Genomic DNA, 18,671 nt, shown 5'->3' with positions numbered 1-18,671 from the left:
CTATACATCTCCAGCATTTTGCAATCAATACAGATAATTTTTATATAGCATAAAAATCCGCGGGCTAATTATAATTAATAATAACTATAATATAGTTAATATACATATAATAATAATAATAATAATAATAATAATATTAATAATAATAATAATAATAATAATAATATAATATAATATAGTAATAATATAGTAATAATAATAATAGTATAGTAGTATAGTAGTAGTAATAGTAATAATAATATATAATAATAATAAGTAATAATATAATAATAACTATAATATAGCTTTCCAAAGGGTCCAATATGACCCGATCTTTTCCAAGCCACGGTAGCTTGCGTAAAACGTGAGAAGCGTATTACAGAAGCTGCAAACCGCAATTAACAAGCTCGAAAACTTCAAAGTTACTTGACGTTGCGGACAGTCAGCGATTTCATACTTCCTCTTTACTTGGTCGTGGAATGTTAACACCCAAAGGATTCGCGGTGATCGAAACATGGGTGAGGGGGTGGGATGGGATGAGGACTGAAACCAACGGGACCGAAACGAGCGCGCAAATAATTGTATTTATAAATAATAACAGAGGTTATACATTTATTCATTCTATTCGTATTGCTCACTGTCGGCTACCTTTTTTTTTGGACCCGCGATCGAACTAATTCTCTTTCGATGAATATTTCATTCGCTGTCTCGCGCTCGTAGTTCTGTTTCAATCAGCGGGTGACATGTGCCTAGAATAAAATTTATAATATACGTATCGATCGGATTCCTGTAAACTGTGTGCCGCCGCTGAAATCGTGTTGCACCGTTCGCGGCCTACGGCAGCAAGAGAATAGACCCGTTGTCTGTTGCTTTATACCGGTGTGTATGCGTTTCTCTCCGACACCGCGTGCATTAACAGCATGAAAGCTCGAGCTTTCATTGGCATCTTTCTCGCCGCGAAAACCAAGTTCATTGTTCCGTATTACCATATCCCGGTATCGAAAATACATCGATTCGTCGTTACGAAACCGCGCGACTCGGTTCGTGGAACTGATCGATTAATCGAAAGATACGAGACGTCGGCGTTGTTCGCAGAATTAACCCTTTGCACTCGAGCGGTGACTCTCAGGCATCGCTAAAATTGTTACAGCACGTTCCGAGATCATTTTTATATTAACACTATACCTACCGCGATCGAAGTGACCGATTTCTTGTTTTGCAATTCTGCAAAGTTCCGAGACTCTTCCGTGGAAAACGCTTGAATAAGTTATATTATTGGAGCAAGTTTTATAATGAAAACTTTACAAATTCCAAATGAATTAGGTCTTCTCACTTTTGCGAAGCAGTACATGCCAGTTAGTATTACTGCTTGGTAGGTTTAGTGTTAACAAAGTTTAGATTTAAGAAATTGCTAAATTGTTTATTGCCGTAAATTGCCGTGACTGTTGCACACCACAAGACTCGATTTAGTATAAAATGGAAATACTATAAGTCAGAGAAATTATTTTTGATTTACGGTTGAAATGGCTTCGAGTGCAAATGGTTGATCGATCGATTCGCGTGTCTTCGAAGACGCTCGCAGGTATCCGCGAATTTGACATTAACTAGACATTTTAACGGTCGATGGCGTCGGAAATTGCCCATCAAAAATACGGGACAAGAATTCGCGATTAATTGCGACGAATAATATCATTTTATGTCGCGCGGTAATAAAGCTTGCGGAATTAACAAGTTATGTGGATTATCGGACTTCTCTATTGGGTTACGAGTCTCGTTAAACTTTTCCGGGATAATAATATTCAGAATAATGAAAACTTTTTAACCATTTTGCAGCGTTTCATAACACGAAACAAATCTTTAACTGCACAGATACACTTCCGGTGATAAGTATCCGTATGCTACTGGTTTTGCATTCGGAGAAATAATTAATAAACTCGTTGTCCATTGAGAAGGATCGCTTGGAAAGAACATGAGCAATAATCGAGAACCTTTTTGGAACAAATTAGAGCAATCTTAGAACGTCTTATCGGGAAGATCCCCCGGATGCACTCAACACGAATAATTTATCAATAAATAATATTCAGTACTTGCTTCGATAACGAAGAAAAATATAATATTATTATAAAATATTATAAATATAATTAAAGAGTATAATATGCTATTATAAAGATATAGATAACGAAAAAACAACATGTTTGATCAGTTGTCACTGGAACATTTTTTTTCTGCGCCTATCGGAACACACGATGCAAGGGCGTTCTTGGAAAAGGTTCAACTTTGAAATAGACCTCATTCAATTATAGTAATTATAGACTATAGTAATTAAATAATTCTGCCTAATTGACGCTCAAATTGTACACAAAAATGGACAATTTGGGAATTCCGAGCCTTGTGCCTCGTTTTTATAGTTGTTGACAATCAGTAACTATAATTAGATATTAATTAACTATTTGTGTCAATTAGGGAGAATTATATATTAATTAACTATAAGCGTCAATTAGGGAGAATGATATATTAATTAACTACAAGCCTCAATTAGGGAGAATTATATATTAATTAGCTACAAGCCTCAATTAGGGAGAATATATATATATATATATATATATATATATATATATATATATATGTGATGTATTAATTAACTATAAACCTCAATTAGAGAGAATGATATAGAATTAACTATAAGCCTCAATTAGGGAGAATTATACATTAATTAACTATAAGCGTCAATTAGGGAGAATGATATATTAATTAACTACAAGCCTCAATTAGGGAGAATTATATATTAATTAACTACAAGCCTCAATTAGGGAGAATATGATGTATTAATTAACTATAAACCTCAATTAGGGAGAATGATATAGAATTAACTATAAGCCTCAATTAGGGAGAATTATATATTAATTAACTACAAGCCTCTCAGTTAGGGAGAATTATATATTAATTAACTACAAGCCTCAATTAGGGAGAATTATATATTAATTAACTACAAGCTTCAATTAGGGAGAATGATGTATTAATTAACTACAAGCCTCAATTAGTGAGAATTATATATTATTTAACTATAAGCCTCAATTAGGGAGAATTATATAATAATTAACTATAAGCATCACAATTAGGTATTCGTATCAGTATCCGTACACTTATTGCCAAGAATGTAAAACCCTTACAAATCTAGAAATCTTACGTTCAGCATGCGAGACACAACGAATCCTAATAAAATCAATTATTCGTTTGAAAAATATCCTCCAGAAGATAAAACCAGTCATGCTATTCCAGATCTTACAAAGTAATGCACTACAGCGAGAATCGCGCAAAGATTCGCAATTATATACAGGCAACGGCGTAGCCGGTAATTAAAATCATGGCAATCTATTCCGAAAAATATCAGCCTCGGAGGTAGCTGATTGTGTAGGAGAATTTGAGAATTGCAATCGATGCGGCTGGATGCATCAGAATGCACGGATGATCCAGCTTGATTATTCACGTACGGTAACCACGGGGCGCGTGGAACGTGACTGCGACACGGCGAAACATCATACGTACGAGACAGCGTTACGCCCACGCAACTGCGCGATCACCGATCGATCGATCGCGACCTAGAAGGAAGGTTAATCTCGAATCGCATCTTCTCTCTCTCTCTCTCTCTCTCTCTCTCTCGCTCTCTCGCTCTCTTGCTCTCTCTCTCTCTCTCTCTCTCTCTCTCTCTCTCTCTCTCTCTCTCTCTCTCTCTCTCTCTGTCTATGCTGGTCCGAATTCGGGAATGTTGCAACACGTGCGCTTCGCGCTGCCGCGGCATCCGTCCGGCCTGTTCGGGAACACTTTAAGCGCGATAGTTAGCACGTGCCACTCGAATTTATTATTGGGGAAGTTCGGCCGAGGAAATTTTGCGGCACGGAGAACGCGGCCGGGAAGAAGTACGCGCCGGGGCTAGTTTAAATTACGATCCCTTAATAATGCAAAGAAGCCTGGATAGGAAAGTTGCGGAGCTTTCCGGCGGATGGAGCACGTAAACTTTACTCCGGGCCTCGACCAGCCGGTTGGAACTTCACCGCAGAGGGGAAGCGACGAAGACCAGCGGATCTATCAGAGATGATAGATTATAAAAGGATACAGAGAGTGGACCAGCGAGGGCCTGTCGCGAAAGTGAAACTGGTCGTTCCGAATGCTCGTCTAAAATTTATGATAGGCTGGTGGAGCCGGTTACTGTGGCTCTTTTATTCGTTTTCAGGTATAATTAACTTTGTATTTAGATTTAATAGAGAAGATGCATTAACCCCTTCCACTCGAATGGCGGCTCCAAGGCGCCATTAAGAAAACATGCTAAAACATGTGAAGCTAAAACATATCCAAGGCTAAGCCTTCTACTTCGCATGAATTTGAAGCTAAATCATGTGTTTCGCTTGGATTTGAAGCAAACTCTTTGGTTTCGCATGCAGTTGAATCTAAATACTGCTTCTAATTCACGTTTCAAAATAATTTTATCAATCAAATTTGTTCGTGTTTGAAGATCTGTTGAATGGATAACTGTTGCATCGATCACAAAATTCAAATTCATAAGTATAAAATGCATTAGGTTATGTAAAATGGAAGTACAGTGGGTTACAAAAATTATATTAAATTTTGCGTTAATTTGGCTTCGAGTTAAATATTTTTGCAAAGGGTGAAATTTCTTTACTCTCTCATTTTCTTTACTTTTAAATGAAAATAAATTTAATATATCTTATACGTTTATTTAATTTATTTGTTAGGAAACGAATTTAGCAGGTATTATTCGATAAATACAAAGTTAATTACGCCTGAATTATTAGAAATGCTTCCATCGACGCTAGCAAGTAACATATAAATTGAATAAATAACTCATAAACGTATCTTTACGATACGAATGATCGTAAACGAAAAAATCAGTAAACCCGTAAAATCCGTGACTCGGATTAATCGGAAAAACAGTGTTAAACAAGTCGCGTAAAGTAACTTCCTGTTCTAAAGAGTTAAATCGAACGTTCAATTCGGCAATGAATTCCGTGAAAAATTCGAGAACTTAGTTCTCATTCTGCTCGGAATGATTTTGGCCGGCGAGCATATTCCGTATTCATTTCTCCCAATGTCGCAAGCAACAATTCCGACGGTAACTCCGCGGGTATCAAGTGTACATATTTGATCGCAGCCGGCGTCGGAGCGGCTTAATTTATAAAGCTAATAAAACGAGCAGCCATGAACGAACGAGTAGTACCGTCGCGATCCACTCGCGTATTCCGGGTTCATTTTAAGATGCTTCCCACCTGTTCGCCGAACGGAGAGCACCGGCACCGCTCGTAAACCGGACGACACGCCTCGTTGCGTCCGTCTGACCAGACAGGGTCCTTTTCTGCTTGTCTGGCCACGGGGTTACGGCCCGGCCGCTCGGCAAAGCAAGGGTAGCGGCAATTAAAACAAATGACGAGAAACGGCTGCGAGGGCGGGCGCGCGGCCTGACCGAACCCCCGATCCCGACCTTATTGTTAATTCAGAGCCGGCTGGAAAGGTTCGGCCGGATCCCCGGAGCGGCGGCGTGTCGTTAATTGAATTCCCGACCGTTTCGTTATTTTCCGTGTCGTTCACGAATTGGGTCATCCAGCGCCGGCCACGGCGGCCCGCTTACGGTCAGTAAACTTTCCAGCTCCGGCTATGTACGGCGGTCGGGCCGCACCGCCGCGGCTTTGAGCGACGTTTCAAAATTCATTTAGTTTCAATTACCGCAGGCCGCGGGCCCGGTTTGTTCTTCCCGTGGCCGCCACTTCGCTGGGGCAACAGTAATTAGGATCCTCCGGCCTCCGGGCTGGAAGACGTTCGTCCACGCCGTAACCTTCCGCACCGCGTGTAAAGTTTCTTTCGCTACTTCTTTGCGCATTATTGATATTGGATTATTTTCTCTCTTTTGAATACTCAGAAGTTTTTCCTTCAAGCATATAAGTTACAAAAACGAATCGACGCCGAGAGTCTCGCCAGAGTACCATTAGATAAACAATGATTTCATATGTATATAGAACAGAGTGCTCTTTGTCTTTAGGTGACGTTTTTGGTTTCGTCTTTGTGAATAGTCTTCAGTCTCCTGGAGCAATCAGGAGAGTAAAGACGGTCCTTCCTCGTACATCAAATTAATAAACTAAAAGGGATAAGTTTAATTCACTGCGTTTTACTTTTATTTGTCTACCCATTTCCAATATTTGAAATGCCGGGGTTTATTTGGATCACGTGACGTGGCTCAGTTTTAACGCTCGCGGTTCCACGTTGTCCGAAGCGAAGCATTTTTAGCGAAGTACAGCAAGGTATGCTTTTACACAGCGCAGTGAATTCTCTCTAATTGACGCTCAGATCGTGTAGAAAGATGGACAATTTCGGAAGAGGGGGCGCGATTAGTCGAGCCTTGCCAATCGTTTTTATAGTTGTTGACAATCGATAACTATTGGGTTGGCAACTAAGTTATTGCCGATTTCAGTTATAGATGTCTCTCACTTCCATTTTTATGATATCCGTAAATGTTATATTATAAAATTATTATTATTATTATTGTTATTTTTTATTATCCGTGAATGTTAGCAACTGGACAAATTGGATGCAGCGGTCAAGGAAAAGCGACCAGAATTGGTCAATCGTAAAGGTGTCATTTTCCAGCAGGACAATGCTAGGCCGCACACGTCTTTGTCCACTCGGCAAAAATTGATGGATATTGGTTGGGAATCGATGTTACACCCACCATATAGCCCTGATCTCGCGCCATCGGATTACCACTTATTTCGATCCCTGGACAACTCCCTTCGTGGTAAAACTTTTAACGATGATGACGCTGTAAAATCTCACTTAACTCAGTTTTTGGCCGAAAAGGATCAGACTTTCTACGAGCGTGGAATTTTCAAGTTGTCAGAGAGATGGTAAAAGGTCATCGAACAAAATGGAAAATACATTACAGATTAAACTTCGTTCCAAGTAAAAAGAAATTTTTTATTTCATTGAACAAATCGGCAATTACTTAGTTGCCAACCCAATATAAAAACGAGAAGCAAGTTTAAGGAAAAATTAAGGAAAATTTACTGTGTCTTTTTTCTGATTGCATTATATACACGATTCGAAGGTAATTCGGAGGCCACGTGACACGATTCAAAGGCAATTCGGAGGACACATGCCACGAATTGATGGTTACGTAACTAGTATAATAATTTCTTCTTAATTCGCGCTCAGATTGCGCCCAAAAATGGACAATTTGGGAAGAGGAGCTACGATTATTCCAGCCTTGCGTCTCGTTTTTATAGTTGTTGACAATTCGTAACTATAAAAACGAACCGCAAGGCTCGGATAATCGTATTTCTTCTTCCCAAATTGTTCATTTTTGTGGACAATGTGAGCGTCAATTAGGGAGACGTCACTGTATCTTGTTTCTAATTGCACTATGTCGATTTTGTGATTTCTTATCGTGAAATTGATTAGCTGCAACTTGACGCAGCAAAGGTATTAAAAAAATTGGATTAGTATCGAAATATTAATTACAACTTATTAAACCCATTGAACGAACAAAGGAAGGCTTAAATGGCACCTGTTTCTTGTAACAGCTGCATAAAGCTTTTATTTTGCATCAAGATCCGCAGTCTGATAATGGACGACGTTCACTTTCCCATTTATTACTTTCAAATATTACACAATTTGGAAAAGAATTGTTTATGACAGACAAATATAACTACTTTTACGTAATTCCTTGATTATGTCGTTATCCTGATTATAATAAATATCTTCCACTTCTCGTTTCTCTTTGGCAAATTGTATTTTAAAAGAACATTGTTTTTACGTATTCCCATACTTCCGTTCTCATCGCAGATTGCGATAAACAATGTTCACAAATTTCGTCTTTAACCCTGGCCAATGGCGCGTATTTTGAAAGCCTAACATTCTACAGGGTATCTTATAATTATATTAACACTCAGAACGGGGAGATTCCTGAGATCATTTGAAGTAACTTTTTCCTTTACAAAAATTTTCTCTGACGCATCGTTAACAAGTTATTAACGAAAAACACTGACCAATGAGAAGCGAGCACGGCTGGCGCGAGGCGACCGAGCCAGCGGTGGAAACTCAGTTCCGCTGATTGGCTCGGCTGCTTAAGGCTAGGCGAGCTAGGCGCCTCTCATTGGTCAGCGTTTATCGTTAATAACTCGTAAACGAAGCCGCGGATTGCATTTTCGCTAAGGAGAAAGTTACTTCAAATGACCCGAGGAATTTCCAGCTGTTAACCCTTTGCACTCGAGACTATTTGATATAATTATTTTTACTTGATACACACGAAATTGGACGTGTATGCTTATAGAAAACTTTTATTATTTGACAAATTAATCGAATACACACAAACTTAATAACGTGAAAATTCTTTTGAAAATAGTGTAGCAATTTCTAGCGTCGCCTCAGAGTCGTCACTCGAGTGCAAAGGGTTAACATAATTACGGTTAGTAAAGTATACTCGAGTTATATCCATCCTCACCTAATTCCTCGGTTTCGTTCTTATCCACGATTACGCTGGACAATTGCCACAAACTCGTTTATTCCTGTGAAATGACCGGTACTTTCAGTACGCCGCGTGTAAGCCCGATAAATGTTGAAAGAAGATCGAGTCACATTCGTGGGAAATGAAACATGCTCGTTAAATCGGATTTCTACTCCGCGGATTGAGGATTTCGTTTCTCTGTGTAGGTTGACGGGCTTAAAATCATGATTCACAAAGATCCTACATTCTTTATCTCCGTGAAAATTGAATTCTAAGGGCGTCACGTCGTGGAACCGTATTTCCTAGAGCTTCTCTTTACCGGTCGAAGAAAACATGGCGTCATTGGATCAATGAAGTCAACAGGGCGGTCTGAGATGTCTAGTGCTATTTTGAAGTTTATGTCTGCTACGTGACGTAGGTGAACCGCTGGTAAGCTGTGCTGTCTCTTGTGAATAATCGCATGAACTTTTCAGCAACAGAAAAATAAATAACGTGTTATCTTTCTAAGGAATAACTTGCCCGGTTTCTTCGCTGTTCGTACATTTATTTTTGTTAATCTTTCGACGTTGGTCAAGCAGCTAGGTTTTTACTGATTCGGCATCGTTATAAATTAATATCTAGAGTGCATTTTGGACGCAGTTTATGATGCTTCAAATTCCGTATATTATTAATCCTCTTTACGGTTTCTTTTAACGTTTATGAATTTTAGCGATGGTGTATCCATGGTTCAACAGTATGACTTAATAATTCTCTCAGCGTCGTGACGGTTGTGATTAGACCGCGGATTATATGCATTTTTAACGAAAATGACCGAATCGAAGGCAAAATTCTGAAAACATGAGAAGAATTCGAGAATATTTTTATGTTATGTACAAGTTACAAAAATGATTAAAAGAGGAAAGACATTTTCATCTGACTTGCGTTTCTTTTAATCATGTTAGACAGTTTTTGTTTTGCATAAAGATCCGCAGTCTGGTTATACAATTAAAAGTAATTGCAATGGTAAGCTTTGTATTTTGCATACGGCGTCGATTATCCAAGAGATCTTTTCTTTCGTATTCATGAACTATTAAACTTCGATCACTTGTTCGTTTGATTTTCTTTAACATTGAATATTTAAACAGTACGCCAATTAGGACAATTTTAAAGCACCAAATTAGACTATATGCCTAGCACAGATACATTCTTTCATTATTTGAACTGTCTTTACAACTTTCTGCCATAAATAACCAATTTGTTATTATATTATTGTAGTTATATATATTATTGTAAAATAACCAAACTGTTATATAAACATTTTAATCGATAAGTATGATCCCAGTCCATTAATTATCTATTTTTATTCCAACCAGTGCGACACCAACGTTACGCACGTAGCAAAATGTAATTCAAATGTCAAAAAACGATTACACTGTAATTTATCTGATGTGAAGTATCAGGATGTTAGAATTCCTGGCATTACTATCTATTGACGGTGAATGCAATCGGTTGCATTAATTGATTATTTCGATTAACAAGCAAATGCAGATCCGCCTGATTTTTACCTTCATATGTATTATACATCGACATGACAAGTTCATCACCAAATTTCAATTATTAATTTATGTTGTATTAACATAGTATTCCTCAAAACGGAAGGAATATTATATATCAATAATATTAAATTATATTATTATATATTATTATTTAATATTAATATATTATATTATATATATTATTATAATAATATTATATTATATCATATTAGAGCTCTTTACGTCTACGTAATTACGACTATTGCTGTGACTACGTGGACACACGTTTTCTATTTTATTTAACCGTACGAATTATTTGGCTGCGTAATATATCCGTTCGCGTTCTTTTTTTTTGTAAGAGAATATAGTACCGTACAGTCGTCGACGCGAACAGTCTCATTATACAATTTCAGCCTAATCTAGTTTTGAAGCGGACACTTCCAGCTTTCATTTAAGCTAAGTTGCATAGAAATAGCTCTACGAAAACGTATCTTAAAATCCATTCGAACTTTTCCTTTTAAATCTCGGAAACTCCATAATGTCATCGGTCGATTCCTTTGAATTTTTCAAAATGATCTCATCATTCCATTGCAATCTAATCTACTCTGTCTTAAAATAGTCACTTCCAGCTTTCATTTGAGTCAAGTTGCATAGAAATAGCCTCGCGAGAACATATCTCAAACTTTTTCTCAACTGTCGCTTTGAATTCGCGTAATTTTCCTCGTCTTCTACCAGGTGTCAGAGTTCAACGATCGGACCTCATTACATAATCCAACGGAAGGAAATGATAAATTACAAATTCGATAAAACGAGATTTTTGAAAACGAGAAGCTGTTAGAATATGAGCCATCGGAAATTTAAACTTTTGTAAAACTAACGAATATTGTTCGACCAATTAAAGAAGCACGATATTCATTCGAAACTCGTAACGTTCGAGTTTCCATAAAAAACATAGCAAATATTAAAACACTTCGTACGTATACAAATTACGGTAAATTCTCTTTAATTGACGCTCAGATTGTGCACAAATATAGACAATTTGGGAAGAGTAGATACGATTATTCGAGCCTTGCATCTCGTTTCTATAATTGTTGACAATCGGCAACCGTAAAAACGAGCCAAAAGGCTCGAATAATCGTATTTCCTCCTCTCAAATTATCCATTTTCGTTTACAAACTGAAGGAAAATTGGGAAGAATTTACTGCGTCGAAACTGTTCAAATCCTTACCAAACCGAATAATTGAAGTCATTGAGAATAAAGGCAGTTGTACTAATGACGAATTTTCATGTAAACTGTGTTTCTAAAATAAATTTATATATGAATTTTGTAAATGTGCTATTATTTCGCCCCTTGTGTTTACACGTTATTTCGACGAACTACGAATATCAGTGAGAACGATCTTATTTGCTAACATGTTCCATCCTTTCGTGTCGTAAGCTTTAAATACTATAATTTATATTTGAAAAATTTCACGTAGTTTTCGAGAAATTAAAGCTAGCATACATGTGCGATCTTTTTGTCCAGGACTGTATTCTCCTCTTCCAAAATTCTCCATTTTTCTGCGCAATCTGAGCGTCAAGTAGAGAGAATTTACTGTACTCATAAATACAAAAAGGGTAGCAAACATATAATATAATAATATATAATAATATATTTATTATATAATAATATAATATATTTATTATATAGTAATATAATAAAATAAACAAGAATCACCATCGCAGTAAAGTTGTGCACCGATTTCCCTAAAAATCCCCTTCGATTCCATCGGAGAACCAATTTCAGCAAGCAGAATGATCCAACCATGATCAGACTCCTGGTCATTCCCCATATGCCTTATGCGAGCAACTGGCGCAGCTTCCGTCCGTTTCCCCGAAGAAATTCCGCGAGAATTTCTGTCAGACACTCCGCCGTCGTTCGAGTCCCACTCCTCTTTGAGTGCCGCGGCGGCGGGGTTTATAGTAAAATAGCAGCCGAAAACAACAGGTAATGAACCGAGAAGCCTGACGATTACGCGAAGGCAGTCAGAAGTGGCGCGGCGCTCGAAAGTCGGGGGCCAGAATTAATGGCGGACACAGGATGGAACATTCCTTATGCTCTCCCTCCTCTGGCTTTCCCACTGACAACAGCCCCGGTAACAGCCTTCCTGTACCTCGTCCTTCGCCAGCTCCAAGAAATTATCGCTCTCCGTTGTTGCAGACTCCGTGCGCCCGGCTCGTTCCTTGTGACTCACCGCTCGCCGCGTTGTGTGCGTGCGACGCGACGTTCGCGCATGCGCGCGGCGCGCGCCGAGAGAGCGCTGCGCTCTCGCGGCGGCCAGACGACAGGCCACCTGCACGCCTCTCGTACACGGTCGCGTCGAAGCCTCGCGGCGCTATGCGACCGTATATTTAGAGCGGCGTCGGTACTTTGTCTGACCGAATGAATGGCCGTACTACTAGCGGAGTGTGGTGGTGGATGCCGGCGTTCCCACACCGACGCTCCGGTATCAGTGGCAATAAAGGACAGACGCGAGAGTGTCGGCCGGTGCACGTGAATGCGTACACTCGCGCGAATAACTGGCCGCCAAAGGGAGATTAATATTCATTTCATGGGAAATACGAGGCTGATGACGCTCGCTGATGCATGGTTTCACTGTTCTCGTACAGGATAAACCGGACCGACGTTTTTACTCTGCACACACCGCTGCCCCGAAATTAGTTCGTTAACGACGGAGCTCGGTTTTAGCGTGATTTACCAAGAAACTGGCTTCGAATCACGATTCAACGAGTCCGAACGCGCAATGGGCGGAGCGTAATACAGTGGCGTAATATCGTGCACCCTCTGAAACGTAATAACATTTTTGAGACTCAACTAAATCACTTGGATTTTCTTGCGGCTGATAGAGGGACTGGTTTACTTGACGATGACTAAAGTGTCTTTTTTAAAATTTTGTTATTACTTGGGATGACAGAAAAAAATAGAGATTCTCGTTTTTTAATTTTTTTTCAATCTGAGAGAAAAATTTTTTGAATACCTTTCGTAGATCTCGGTAATTTACATTCGTGATGAAAATTTGAAGTACAGACGTTGGAAGATTTAAAAAACTGCAGATTTCCTCGAATTTTTGGTCAAAATCGCGATAAAATTGCAATTTTTGCCATCTTTAATTTGTTGTAACTCGTAACAACGTTAATCAATTTCGATGAAATTTTCAGCATGCATACAAGTCACCGAGATCTACGAGAGGCGTTTTTTAAATTTTCGTTATAGGCTCAGATAAAGAAAGTTAAGAACGAGAGCTTTAAAAATTTTTTTTTACTTGTCATTCCAAGTAACAGCAAAATTTATAACAAGCTTTTCAAAACATTTAGTCCAGTTTCAAAAATGTTATTGCATTTTAAAAGGTGTACGAACACTTTTGTGGGCCACCGTGCGTAGCTTCGCGTTGGAAAAATTGTTGACGATTCATAGTTACGTTGAGTACTGGATTATGTTTATGTAATCCCTGGCGCTCGAGGTCGTTTTAACTCTAAATCCACAACAGTTGTTTTTTACCTACAATGTTTCCATTTTACACGACTTACACTTAGTGCGCTTTATGAAATTGAATCATACGACTTATACAACAGCGACACTTTTAGATTAAATGCAATCGAATTCGATAATGAACAAATTATTTTGTATATCTCTATCGGTATATTGATGTATACCGTAAGAGATTCTGTAACGACGCCATGATGTTACCAAAATGTTAAATGCGGAAACCAGAAGGGACTCGTTCCGAAGGAAACGTCTAATACATTCAATCTGTGCGTAATGTATTTGTTAAGTATAACACGTTTAAAAGCTAAACTGCAGAATTATTTGGAAATTAGGAGTTCGTAACTAGTTTAAACGATGATCCTGTGGATTCTAGTTTCAGTAGCGAGTGAACGTAACGCGATTTTATTGTTTAACACGTTCCGTGCCGAGCTTTTTTTACTCGAATCTTCACACTTTGATATTTTACTAAAACTTGATGTATTACGTGCAATTATTAATTCTCGTACACATAACAACGTAACAAAAACTTATCAACGCCCATTCTTGCGGTGGAAATTGATTCTTCGGTTCTAAATTTCTTGTAAACAATTTGTTCAGTTCACTAAGTAAACATGCAAGCGTGTACCATCGATGGTACACGTGGCACGGAACGTGTTAACTCTCGAAGCGGTCGGGTGGCACCGTATTACAGTGTTACGTCTGAAGCAGTTAATAGAATCTTTGCTTGACTTAATTAACAACAGAAACTTGATAGAAGATAACTAAGATGATACAAAAATGAAGCGAAAGGCAACGAAATATCGTCACGTGCATCGTGTACAAGATGCACGCGGCAAAAATATCGGTGGGCAATCGAACAGAGTACGAAAAAATTCTTGTGTAATATCCGCGGTTGTAAGAAACAACGCCACGTGTCACGTATTTTCACATTCGAGACATTATTGCATAAGTTTCTGATCGCTAATTCCTCGTATTAGCAGCTTTCTCTTGCTTTATCATCTTTTTCTTTAAGCCTATCGAATTTTTTTCTGATATATACGCAAATCCTAGATTCTACGGCTGAATGCATAAACTCAGATTTGTTCAAATTATTCGATAAATGTATCAATGAAAATTGAACTACTTGAAAGAAGGTATAAAGTCAAAGAAATTGGTGAAAAAGAAACTGTAGATACGGAAGGTTGAATAAATGACAAAGAGAAAACGCTGCCAAGGACAAGTGACACGCCGACTGCTATAATTTTTAACTAACTGACAATTTTGAAATGTGTCCATTCAAACGGCGAGAGATTTAGTGGCATATCGACCAATCTGCTTATTACATAATCGAATTAGCGTTCGAGAGGGGGGGGGGTGGTATGAGAAGGACTTAGAGCAACCAGGACAGAGAGAGAGAGAGAGAGAGAGAGAGGGAGAGAGAGGGGGAGAGAAAGAGAGGGAGAGAAAGAGGCAGGGGGGAGAGGGAGAATTACTTCGCAGGAGGCGGATTAGGGGAAATAAGTGGCTTAGGAGGAATAGCGCTCAGAACTTCGAGAAATAGAGCAGCAAACCCACAAAAAGCACCACAATCCGGCTCGAACGATCAAATATATTCTCTTACAAGAACGTTCCTCCCAGCACATCTTATAGCCAATCATATCAAATTTACTTACTAGACCACATCTACAATAGCAATTATTTTAAGACGATGAATTTTAATTATTTATGTAATTTATGTATTTTCTTTCGTTTCAAAATCTATACATCTGGTTTTATTTTCTTCAAAAACTGAAGAAACTGCCGAAACTTGTAATTTCTTCGTAGAAATTAGGTATAGTAAAACCACCTAAAAGTAGAGTGTCTAAAAGTAGACACTTCCAGCTTTCATTTAAGCTAAGTTGCATAGAAATAGCTCTATACGGAAACCATTTGAACTTTTCCTTTTAAATCTCACAAACTCTATAATGTCAGAGGTCGATTCCTTTGAATTGTTCAAAGTGATCTCATCATTCCATCGCAATCTAATCTACTCTGTCTTAAAATAGTCACTTCCAGCTTTCATTTGAGCCAAGTTGCATAGAAATAGCCTCACGAGAACATATCTCAAACTTTTTCTCAAATGTCGCTTTGAATTCGCGTAATTTTCCTCGTTTTCTACCAGGTGTCAGAGTTCAACGATCGGACCTCATTACATAATCCAACGGAAGGAAATGATAAATTACAAATTCGATAAAACGAGATTTTTGAAAACGAGAAGCTGTTAGAATATGAGCCGACGGAAATTTAAACTTCTGTACAACTAACGAATACTGTTCGATCAATTAAAGGAGCACGATATTCATTCGAAACTCGTAACGTACGAGTTTCCATAAAAAACATAGTAAATATTAAAACGGTTCGTACATATACAAATTACAGTAAATTCTCCTTAATTGACGCTCAGATTGTGCACAAAAATAGACAATTTGGGAAGAGTAGATACGATTATTCGAGCCTTGCATCTCGTTTCTATAATTGTTGACAATCGGCAACTGTAAAAACGAGCCAAAAGGCTCGAATAATCGTATTTCCTCCTTTCAAATTGTCCATTTTCGTTTACAAACTGAAGGAAAATTGGGAAGAATTTACTGCGTCGAAACTGTTCAAATCCTTACCAAACCGAATAATTGAAGTCATTGAGAATAAAGGCAGTTGTACTAATGACTAATTTTGATGTAAACTGTGTTCCTAAACTAAATTTATATATGAATTTTGTAAATATGCTATTATTTCGCTCCTTGTGTTTACACGTTATTTCGACGAACTACGAATATCAGTGAGAACGATCTTGTTTACTAACATATTCCTTTCTTTCGTGTCGTAAGCTTTAAATACGATTATTCTTTAGCTATTCTATATTATTAATTTAAATATTATTATATTAAATATTATTAATTTAAATATTATTATATTAAATATTATTAATTTAAATATTATTATATTAAATATTATTATATTAAATATTATTAATTTAAATATTATTATATTAAATATTATTACATTAAATATTATTGTTAATTATATTATTCGAGCCTTGCATCTCGTTTCTATAATTGTTGACAATCGGCAACCATAAAAACGAGCCAGAATGCTCGAATAATCGTATCTCCTCCTCTCGAATTGTCCACTTTCGTTTACAAACTGAAGGAAAATTGGGAAGAATTTACCGTGTCGATGCTTAACAAAAGAAACTGTTCGCCAGAGTCCGTTTTCTTTTTAATGGAAATACACAGTGATCGAAGTCCCGTGCTTCGTGGACCGGCAGGACACGATGCAACGAAGGTCTACGGTCCATAGAACTGCCGGACGCTTCGAATTTTCTCGAGTGCCGCGGGTGAAAGAATTTCGTCCGGGTCCGTCCGACATACTTTTGCATTTAGAAGCGTCAGCGGTTACGGGACACTTTGTACATTCGCCGGCGGTTGTAATCGAATGTAAAGTGGCCGAAGTTTCTTCTTCGGCCGGCGCCGGAAACCCGAAGCGGCACTCTCGCTTTCCGGCTGTTTACCATTCATTTGCTCCGCATCGAGTTAAAAACTGCGAAACTCTATTCCGCTCCTCAATTACGTAGTCGTGACTACCGCCTCGGGTAAGAAAACTTTTTCTTGCGCCATATTTCGCCGCGCAATCGAACTAGCCAAGTTTCCTACCCGTGAAAACAAACGCCCCGGGACGTCGGCGGCGTAACGCCCGACGGGAAATATGTATTTTGTACACGGCGGGCCCTCTCCCCCCACCCCTCGCCCCCGCCATCCGCTCAACCGGAAACTTCCGGAAGGAAATGAACTTGCGACGTCGCGCGTTCGAATTTTCGCATTAAAAATTAATCCTTCCCCGTTCTCGCCGGCGACGACCGGCAACTTTCCTAATCCTTTTAAACAATCCTCGTCGCTCGGGCACGGAGCTCTGCGAATTTCTCCCCGATGCGAGAAAGGGCGGGCGCGCGCGCGGCGAATTTCCCTTCGCGGATACTCGGCCGAACTCGTAACTCGCAGCCGGATACGTTCGCGTCCGAGTTTTGGACGCAGCGAGACGACTACGGCGATGCCAGACGGCGACGCCAGACGGCGACGTCTGCGCTGCCAGCGCGCGGGTCGGATGATTTTTCCCGCGAAAATCCACCTACGGACCCGGCGACGCCGCGCGAGGGAGGGGGAAAGTTTTCTCGGCGAGTCGAGAAGCCGGGAAGAAGCTCGCGCTGAAAGTAACCGAAGAACGAAGCTTCAGGCTGTTGTCACACGAGAGCCGATGAGATCGTCGCTAACAAATTGGTCTCCGATTGGCCGGATCGTGGAATGGCTCTTTCTACGCGAACAATCCCGAAGTTTTCGTGCTTTGTAACTATGCTGCGGATCCTTAGGCGAATTCGCGATTTCGTGCGTCATCTTACGAACATTAGAGTTGATGAAATGTTTACTTCGTCGGGAGGCTATTGTAAAAGGAAAATTGTGAAAAATAGAGATTGTAATTGTTATACGTTCTATTGCAATTTAAGATATGAATAAATAAATTATAAGTAAATAAATATGTATATAAATAAAATATAAAAATAAATATAAATAAATATATAAATAAATATACATAATTATTATAAATAAATATATATGTATATAATTGTTATAAATAAATATATATGTATATAATTATTATAAATAAATATATATGTATATAATTGTTATAAATAAATATATATGTATATAATTATTATAAATAAATAAATTTATATGTATATAATTATTATAAATAAATAAATTTATATAAATCATAAATAAATAAATACACGCGTGGTCCTCATAGAACAATAATATTTTAACAATTTGTGAACTTCTAACATTTACTGTGCTCATATATACATGCAGCTAAACAGGAGAAATTGATAGATGATATGTATATCCATGCTGATAGTAAAAAAACTAAGAATTACAATTTTTCTGCATTTTGAACCAAGATACACCGATCGTGCACGCAGATTTTTATAGAAAAATGTGATTACTTACAACGAAAATTTGCAAAAGTAAATTAACCTTTAACATGTTTTTCGAAAGAACGATTTTTCCAAAAAGTTCCGTTTAAATTCGCCACGAAATGATAAGCAGACGATGTTTTGAAATTTTCATGTACGCCC

The 18,671-nt window shown here is 38.3% G+C and overlaps 1 long non-coding RNA gene across 1 annotated transcript in view; it reads left to right on the top strand.

Annotated features, from left to right (window-relative positions):
* LOC143259907 (uncharacterized) overlaps positions 1-6,147 on the top strand; it is a 241,420-nt gene extending 235,273 nt beyond the window's left edge. Inside the window, exon 2 of the long non-coding RNA XR_013033960.1 lies at positions 5,925-6,147. This is a non-coding gene — a long non-coding RNA (uncharacterized LOC143259907). The remainder of the gene's footprint in view (positions 1-5,924) is intronic.
* Positions 6,148-18,671: the final 12,524 nt, after the last annotated feature.

Source organism: Megalopta genalis, chromosome 8 (genome assembly GCF_051020955.1).
Source record: "Megalopta genalis isolate 19385.01 chromosome 8, iyMegGena1_principal, whole genome shotgun sequence".
Classification (NCBI taxonomy): domain Eukaryota; kingdom Metazoa; phylum Arthropoda; class Insecta; order Hymenoptera; family Halictidae; genus Megalopta; species Megalopta genalis.
The sequence above is the reverse complement of the archived record's forward strand: the minus strand, read 5'-3'. Positions and strand labels throughout refer to the sequence as shown.